General features: G+C 36.6%; 1 long non-coding RNA gene across 1 annotated transcript; it reads left to right on the top strand.

Moving 5' to 3' along the window:
• Positions 1–3,354: 3,354 nt before the first annotated feature.
• Positions 3,355–6,526, top strand: LOC142338257 (uncharacterized). The gene is made up of 3 exons (XR_012758967.1): positions 3,355–3,432; positions 3,824–4,064; positions 6,364–6,526. It is a non-coding gene; the product is annotated as an uncharacterized LOC142338257 (long non-coding RNA).
• The last annotated feature ends 3,419 nt before the right edge of the window (positions 6,527–9,945 follow it).

Here is a 9,945-nt window from a genome sequence, read left to right as displayed (position 1 = left end):
ATACAATTGTGCTTGATTGACCTCAAACCGGGACGAAGCCTGATGATAGTAAAATGGCGCTGGATGAAAGCTCGTGAGAATTCAACACCTTCGTGCTGGTGTTCCTGGTGTTCCTTCAAAAGGAAAAATTTTACTGCAGAATGGCGGCTATCTAAAATAATGGGGTGTTTGAGGTTGATCTAATCAAGGCGTTTGGGCCAATGAAGGGCGAGGGAGAATTTCGGTGTGTTCACTACTTAATAATTTTACTTTGGCCCTGAGGAACGCAACTGTACTAAAAACAGCCTGAGAGCTGTCTCCGAAAACGTGAAGCTCCAACTGTTTGAAGGTTCCGGAGAAGAAACTTCTTGGTATAGTTAAGTTGCATAATTTAGGCAGATCTGAACTCCAGACTTTGAACCTAGTCATCATTTCAATGGGCAGGTGTTGTCCCAGTTTTGGCCACTCAGTCTCCAAATGTCCTTCAACAACAGTTGAGCACTAACCGTGAATGGCGCGACCAACCCAACGTGGTCGAAGACTTTTGCTACCAGGCTGAAGACTAAGCGTTGCGTGACTTTGTTGCTTTCATCGCACCTCGTGCCTCGACCATCCATTAAGGTATCCATTCGATGGTCCCATTTTAGTTCCAGAACATTTGAAGAAGCTTCTTCATCAGAAACTAAGATCACTTTAGGTTGGCATAATTGACCATTGTTTTCAATTTCATCGAGTAAGTGTGGTGTGTTACTTATAAGTTTTGTTAGCTTGAATCCTCCTAACTTCAATAACGCAACTGAATTTTTGGCTCTACTTAGTGCTCCGTGTGTGTTTCTAGAGAATCCAAATAGTCGTCCATATAGAGATTATCTAATACAGCTTGCGCAGCATCGCGGAACTTACGAATGTTGTCTTTTGCTGTTTTCTGAAGCGCAAGGTTCGCGCAAGTTGGCGAATCCTTCGCACCAAATATATGTCGGCTGTATTGGTATACCATCACTTCTGATGATGGGTCCTCCCGCCACAAAAATCTGCGGCAGGGCTGATCGGCTAGTGGGACGCTCACTTGAAGGAACATACCTTCGATATCGGCGGAGACGGCATACTTATGCCGCATAAAACGGATGAGAGTATGAATGAGACGCTGGAGTAGGTCAGGGCTTGTCAGTGACGATTTATTTAAGGAAGTTCCGTGGAATATTGCAGCACCGTTTAATACCCTTCTAATTTATTCAGGTTTCTTTGGCTTTATTAAAGGGTGATTTGGTAAATATCACTCACGTTTGGATCGTTGACTGGGATCTTTTGGGTTCTCTACTCGAAAAACGTAGCCCTTCTCGACATCAACATTTATGTTTTTTGAATATTTAGACCGAAGTTCATCGTTCTTAAAAAGCCTTTTCTCGAGGGACTTTAGCTGCACGAGCGCTGAGTAATAGTTGTTTGGTAAGTCCAGGTCGTCTTTTGCCCAAAGCATTCCAACTTGGTATCTTTGATCATCGTGCGTCGTGGTTTTCTCTAATATTTCGACTGCTCTGTTGTCTGCTGATGACCTTGGGTCAACTTCTTTCATTGCACTGTAAGACTCCAATTCGTACCAGGTTTTTAACTGCTCCACTAAATCTTGTTATGGCTCAATAATAGCTTTGAAGCAGGATGAAACGAAATTAGTGCTTGAAGGCAGTAGACAACTCATCACCCATCCTATTTGTAGATGGACGGCAAAGGGAGAGAATTTATGATTCACTTTCAAAATACTCAATTGTTCGGATGGCGTGGTACACGTCCTGGCCTAGAATCATTTCGATATCAAGCCTCTGTGCGCTAAAAGTCCCAATAGCAGTCACTGACCCAGCCTCTGTGCGCCAAAAGTTCCAGGAGTAGTCACTGACCCAGCCTCTGGGCGCGAGAAGTCCCAATAATAGTCACTGACCCTGTCTCTGTGCGTCAAAAGTTTCAATAGTTTACATTTACTGGGGTTGAGGGCAATTTCTAAACTGATGTGACCGCTTCAAGTAAGAGAAGCAGGGCCTATTCTCAGCGACAATTGTAGTTCTTTGTGTTGGGTTCTGGCTAGTAAATTTTGGACATCGCCACAAAGGTTGCAAAGGTGCTGTCAATGGTTTATTTGGCTGGTTTACCACGGTAGCTTTTGAGAAGGTGTTTTGATGATAAAAAGTTGTACCACCACTCGAAAACGATACCACAGGTTGGCTCATATGAGAGTTTGCCATATGTTGTGCATTCATTTGGGAAACAGACTGGTCTACAGTATCTAATTTGGTAAGAGGTGGCTTGCCATTGGATAATAATTTTCGAATGGGGTTATGTCTACTCTGAACGTGTGCATTTTGATTCTGAGTGTTGAATGGTTGGCTTAAGACAACATTCGTGTTGTTTGTGTTGGCAACGACGTTCTGATTGTTTGTGCTCTGGTTCACAAAAATTTGAATGTTTGTTCGTGGACTTAGCATCATACTGTTGTTCACGTTCGCTGCTTGGGTCTGCTGTTGTTCAGAGTTATTGTGATTGGCATCATTTGAGGTCAGATTCAACGCTTCACCCTGGGCAGAAAGATGATTAGGTCTAACGACATTGTCCGATAAGTTAACAGCTACTTGAATGTTCTGACTGTCTGTTTGCAGATTACCAAAGTCGAAAATAAGATAAACGCCGTCAGAATCTTGCATTCAGAAGCTGGATGTTCCAAAAACTCATCTTAATTCATCAAAACACAATTCCGGAATTGCAAACTCAAAAATTTTTTAAAACAAAAAAAGTTAATCTTGCAAGATTCTTGCAAGATTCTTGCAAGATTATTTTTTTCTTGCAAGATCTTGCAAGGTTAACTCCGTCTTGCAAGATCTAGCAAGATTAAATTTTTTGGCAAGATCTTGCAAGATTAACTCCGTCTTGCAAGATATTGCAAGATAAACTTTTGTTCTCGACTAGGGCTTCGAAATAAAAAATGACCAACTTAATTTTTCATGTTTTTTTAAAAAAATTGTTTGGTTTAACAAAGATCAGCAGCGCCAAAAATTTTTTTTGCATATCATTCTAGCACAAAAGACAGATTGTTGTCCGTAGTGATCACTGTCAGTGTCAATATTTTTTCTCAGAGGTGCCAAAGAAAACAGTCGACGGTTACTGCATGATCTTAGTGATAATGAAGGCTTGAACCTGTATTTTGTTATAATTTTCCATGTCAATCAAAAATCGTGGCAGAAAAATGAAAATGTTTGGGTATGAGCTTGTCTGGCTGTATGGACGTAACAACTGGACGTGCAAACCATGGCGACGCATCTGTGGCAACTTCCAGCTAGCATTCTCTGTAGATAGCAACATTTGTCGCCTTCAAATATTTTTCCTAAGTTTATTATTTTTGAGTTTAGATTTCAAGCGAGATTGATAGCTCTTTTCTCTCTCTCTCAAAGTTTTATCAGCGGATTCAGGGTAAGTTGGATTAAAATGTAAAACTGAATGTCTCTAAACAATTTTTCATGTGTAATCTGTTTCTAGAAGGTATTTTTATTCATTTAGAGTTGCAACACATGATTTTCGATTTGTTTAAACCTTTTCATCTTGCGGGTCAGTATTTGTCAATTTTCAGGCGACTGAACTCAATCTATAGTACGACGATGAAACCCAAAATACGAAAAAGTTTTTTTAAAATTAAAATGAACAGTTCTAAAATTATTGATTTGAAGAGATGTTTGTTAGAATTTTATTTAAGAGAGTTGTCTGGACAAATTGAAGCTTTTCTTTCTATCTAATCAAATCTATGGATTCCACATAAACCGTTAATAATAAAAGAAAATAGCAAAATTTTGTACTTCAATTTAAGGCAGATGACGCTGACCACAAGAAAATATTTGCTCGCAGTGGCAGTTACAGTTCTAACATGGACAGAAGGGCAAGGTATCTTTCAAATGATATGTAAAGCATTTGGAGCCGAATATTTGGATGGAATATCTCCCCCAGCTTGCTTCTCAACGGTCAATTTGGGAAAAGGACTTGTTAGTGCCGATGTTGCGGAAAACTTGTGCCGAGATATTTCGATGGTGCTTCCATTTGTCCAATCAAAAGTAATTATCCATCAGATTTGACTGCACACTTTTCCAATATACACAATCTCACAATATACACACATTCTCAAAATTACACAATCTCACATTTGACCTTTCTTACCTTTTAATACAGAGGTTCAAGTTCCTTCATTTAAATGATAATAACATCTAAGAGACGACTCTTCGACTTGTCGGATACCAAATTGGCGAAATGAAATATCTACGGTAACAATAACGCTGAAAATTTGCTTATCTATGTAAACAACATAAATGACGATTGGTTCTTTTTCAACTTCGAGCAACCACGTGAAAATTTTGGTCGTAAAGTTATGATAGAATCGATTATTTTTCAGGAAATAAATTAATATTTTAAATGTTCTATCTAACAAGAAGAAAAATAGTTAAAAGACTCTTGGTTGCTTTACCTAAGCGTCGAAACTTTACAAATCCCCTAGCGAGAAAAATTAAAATGAACTATGTGAAATCTATCTCCAAGCTTGTGTTTACAAAAAATAATCTTTTTTGCAGAATACATTAGTTTCTGCGAAAAAAAGATTATGTTTCCATGAGTCAATATGCTTTAGTAAAAATCAGACTAAAAAGATAGTGAAACTTTAGTCGAAGAAGTAGAAATAAATGCTACTTAATTAGTTTTTCAATTGTGTAATTTTTTAATTAAATTATAGAAGCATGCCGGGTACAGCAAAAAATTATTTGCTTGTGTATTTACCAAAAATTTGAGGCTGATGCTCTTTGATGTTTCGTTTGAGATTTATTGCGTTATTATTATGAAACGTATACACTGAAAAAAATTTCGTGACTTAAAGGATATCTTCAAACGGTTCTTTATGAAAAAGGCAACGCGAATGAGTTTCTCGGAAAATTGCTATCTTTCAGGTTTTTGCGAAATTTGCCCAAAGTTTTCAAGACAGCAGTTCTTCTTAATTTGCGAGGCTACTTAAGCTTGATATAAACGCTAAAATGACCGCTTTAAACTTGTAAGCTGGTAATTTTTTTAACAGCATTTTTGCTGAATCATACAACTCTTCTAATCATATAAAAATAAATCTGATTTTTATGGAAAGATTCAACAAAATAGCCTGAAAAGCTATATAAAACAACTTTTCTACCAGCTTAGATTTGAAATATTTCAATTTCGTTTTGTATGCTCATTCTAAAACACTTTTTTTCCCTAAAAAATCATTGAAAAGTTTTGGTCGAAGTCACAATTACAGCAGTTAGAGTTGGTCTGTTGTTCAAAATTTAAAAAAAAAACGCGAAAAGAAACTGAAATTGGGTTTACAGTTGCCGTTACTTTTTTAGTTTTTTTCAAATTTTTTTCTTAAACACTTCATTTTTTAACAATACAATAAAACAATTTCTGTACAATACGGTCGGATAAAGTTGTCTTGATTTCATAGATCAATGATTTCAGCTCTACGGCTGTGTTTTTTCTAAAAAAATACTGTTGATGCACAAAATAGGTCTACACAAATATCTTTTGATGCTTTGGTGTTTTCTTTTCGAAATCAGGAGGTCATTACTTGAGATTTGAAACATTTTAAAAAATTGTCGGAAATTTATTGGTTGGAAAATGCAAGGCAAATTTATAGAACGTTTGCTAAATAATGCGAAAATTTCACATAAGTGGAACAAAAAAATCAGTAAAATTGTAAAAATTCTTGAAAATTATGTTAAGCATTGCGAAAATTGTTTAAATCTAGGAAAAAATTTGAATTTGTTTGATAAAATTTTAAATGATGAAACGCTATTTACAAAGTTTGTAAATCGGTTTGCAAAATTTTTGCAACTTTGACGATAGGTTAGGATTAAGCAAGACTGTAGAGGCTGATAACGACAAAGTGCTGCCGTAAAAACAGAGCATGACTTGGTGTTAAATCAATCAAAATGATAAGCAAAACCAATTCCTTGAATAAAAAAATCTATAACTATTACAATTGAAGATGGCGAGGCTCTAAAAGATTAATCTCTCTCCAATTCTGAACACAAAACCAATCCCTAGTAAATGAATAAATAAAAAAGAATTTCAAACAAATAGCACCATCATATCGACAAAATTATGGATGTATGGAAAGCGAACAAAAATTTAAAAAGTACATTGCATCTCTTGTTGAGCTGTACAATCAATCTAAGGTTATTAGATTTTTCTAATCTAAAAAAACGAAGTTTTGATTTTTTGGAATTACTGCTTATTATTTTAGTCCGTAAAGCCTTGATAATGCCGTAAAGAATTTTCATACCCGAAGAAAACGTAACTTCATCTTTTTTCCTCATAATTTTTTAGAGTGATTTTCAGAACGAACTTTCTGATTTGCTGTCCTGGGCAATTGGGAAAGGTCTTTCCAGAGAGAGCGAGGCTGGATTTTGGACAAGATGGAGACGAACCAAAGAAGCACCTTTGAGTTCAGACGGAACTCTTACCGACGAAAATGAGGCAACCCGAAAAAATAGGAATCTTTTTCGAAGTACGTTGTTGAAATTCATAATGGATTTACCTCGAGATTATTTATTAGCTGGCTATGAACAAGTTTGAATGCTCTGTTGAATTTTAATGCAATTACACTAATGGCAAGAGATCTTTTTTAGAAGTCCTGAATGAGTTTGACCTACTCCGTAATCTGTTGACCTAGTGAATGAAAACTTGGTTCATCCTACCACGACAATTGAAACCCTTATTTTTTGAACCAAGACATGAGTTTCCTTAGCTTATGTTCTCGCAAAAAATATTCACCGGCCTTCATTTTCTCGAGGAGCAATCATAGTGAAATTTGAGTTTTCAATGTTGCTCCACTCTCAGTGGAGCATAATGTAGAAATCAATGCAGCAAATGTTATTTGAATCCAACGATCAAAAATCGAAAAAGAAGAAAATTTCAGCTGGATACACGCAAAGCAAACACACGCACACAAACAAACACACACAGACACACAATCACACACACACACACAACACACACACACACACACATTAAAACTCAACAAACACAACCCGAGATGGAGAGAGAGGAAACTTTAGAAACAGTTTATGTGTTGAACTGTACAGATTTAATGAGTGTCCTAATTTTATCCTGTTTTATTTTTGTTCTCAGTCAAATTTTAATTGGAATGCTGTCCGGAAACTTCCAGCTATATTCTTTGTTTTGTCGTTTGACGCTCAATTATCTTTTTTCGATCTCTTACCTCAAGCCTCAGAACATTATTTGCGTGACATTCTCTTTTTAACAGTAATCAGTAAGCCTTATAAGGAGCTCTGTGATTAGCTTATGGTATATTAGATAGCTAACTTAAAGCGATATGTGTTCTGTTTAATATCTTGCTGTTGTATCTGTACAGTACGTGAATTTCTCCCTAGTCAATTTGTTAATCTGCAGGCTACTTTGTCTGTTTTATGCTCAAACTGCGTGTCACCTCAGTTATTTTTTTCCCGAACAATATTTGTTCTTCCGAAAGATAAAACCAAAAGATAAGAAACAAGGACTGTTTAAGCCACTTGAACACTTGGGCGGGTAAAATTTAACTCCGAATTTTTGCCCCATTGATTTAAGTGCAGAAAAATAGCAGAGTTTTAATCTGAATACCAGTTCATTTCAATATTTTTGATTACTAATGAAGCTCTGCTTACGCTTTTTTTTGCTTATGCATAGCTCCATGAATCTAAACGGAAACAAACTTGTCGTTGTGAAAGTTACAATTCTTATGATTTTGTTAGGGCACGTAGTAATTCTTGGTTACAAATTTGTTGAGACCTTGAAAGGAACTCTTACCGAAGAAAATGAGGCCCGAAAATAGGAATCTTTTTCGCAGTAGGTTGATGAAATTCATACTGGATTTACCTCGAGGTTTTTCATTAACTGGCTATGAAAAAGTTTGAATGCTCTATTGAATTTTAATAAAATTAGACTAATAGCAAGAGATCTTTTTTAAAAGTCTTGAATGAGTTTGACCTACTCCGTAATCTGTTGACCTTGTGAATGAAAATTTGGTTCATCCTACCACGACAATTGAAACCCTTAATTTTTGAACCAAGACATGAGTTGCCTTAGCTTATATTCTCACAATAAATTTTCACCGGCCTTCATTTTCTCGAGGAGCAATCATAGTGAAATTTGAGTTTTCAATGTTGCTCCACTGTCAGTGGAGCATAATGTAGAAATCAGTGCAGCAAATGTTATTTGAATCCAACGATCAAAAATCGAAAAAGAAGAAAATTTCCGCTGGATACACGCAGAGCACACACACGAACACAAACAAACACACACAGACACACAATCACACACACACACACAACACACACACATTAAAACTCAACAAACACACCCCGAGATGGAGAGAGAGGAAACTTTAGAAACAGTTTATTTGTTGAGCTGTACAGATTTAAGGAGTGTCCTAATTTTATCCTGTTTTATTTGTGTTCTCAGTCAAGTTTTAATTGGCATGCTGTCCGGAAACTTCCAGCTATATTCTTTGTTTTGTCGTTTCACGCTCAATTATCTTTTTTCGATCTCTTACCTCAAGCCGCAGAACATTATTTGCGTGACATTCTCTTTTTAACAGTAATCAGTAAGCCTTATAAGGAGCTCTGTGATTAGCTTATGGTATATTAGATAGCTAACTTAAAGAGATATGTGTTTCTGTTTAATATCTTGCTGTTGTATCTGTACAGTACGTGAATTTCTCCCCAGTCAATTTGATAATCTGCAGGCTACTTTGTCTGTTTTATGCTCAAACTGAGTGTCTCCGCACTTATTTTTTTTTCCAGAACAATATTTTTTCTTCCGAAAGATAAAACCAAAAGATAAGAAACAAGGACTGTTTAAGCCACTTGAACACTTGTGCGGGTAAAATTTAACTCCGACTTTTTGCCCCATTGATTTAAGTGCTGAAAAATAGATGAGTTTTAATCTGAATACCAGTTCATTTCAATATTTTTGACTACTAATGAAGCTCTGCCTACGCTTTTTTTGCTTATGCATAGCTTTTTGAATCTAAACGGAAACAAACTTGTCGTTGCGAAAGTTACAATTCTTATGACTTTTTTAGGGCACGTGGTAGTTCTTGGTTACAAATTTGTTGAGACCTTGAAAGGAACTCTTACCGAAGAAAATGAGGCCCGAAAATAGGAATCTTTTTCGCAGTAGGTTGTTGAAATTCATACTGGATTTACCTCGAGGTTTTTCATTAACTGGCTATGAACAAGTTTGAATGCTCTGTTGAATTTTAACAAAAGTAGACTAATAGCAAGAGATCTTTTTTAGAAGTCTTGAATGAGTTTGACCTACTCCGTAATCTGTTGACGTTGTGAATGAAAACTTGGTTCATCCTACCACGACAATTGAAACCCTTATTTTTGGAACCAAGACATGAGTTGCCTTAGCTTATATTCTCACAATAAATTTTCACCGGCCTTCATTTTCTCGAGAGAGCAATCTTAGTGAAAATTGAGTTTTCAAAGTTGCTCCACTGTCAGTGGAGCATAGTGTAGAAATCAATGCAGCAAGTGTTATTTGAATTCAACGATCAAAAATCGAAAAAGAAGAAAATTTCAGCTGGATACACACAAAGCACACACACACGCACACAAACAAACACACACACACAACCCAAACACATAAAAACTCAACAAACACACCCCGAGATGGAGAGAGAGGAGAAAAAGAACGAGAAAGAGAGAGAGAGAGAAAGAGAGAGAAGAGAGAGAGAGAGAGAGAGAGAGAGAGAGAGAGAGAGAGAGAGAGATAAACAGATAGATAGATAGAGAGAGAGAGAGAGACCGAGAGACAGAGAGAGAGAGAGAGAGAGAGAGAGCGAGGGAGAGAGAGAGAGAGAGAGAGAGAGAGAGAGAGAGAGAGAGAGAGCGAGTGAGACAGAGAGTGATAGAG

This window comes from Convolutriloba macropyga, chromosome 4 (assembly GCF_964194025.1).
Source record: "Convolutriloba macropyga chromosome 4, txConMacr16.3, whole genome shotgun sequence".
Classification (NCBI taxonomy): domain Eukaryota; kingdom Metazoa; phylum Xenacoelomorpha; order Acoela; family Convolutidae; genus Convolutriloba; species Convolutriloba macropyga.
This window is presented reverse-complemented; position numbering and strand designations above follow the sequence as displayed.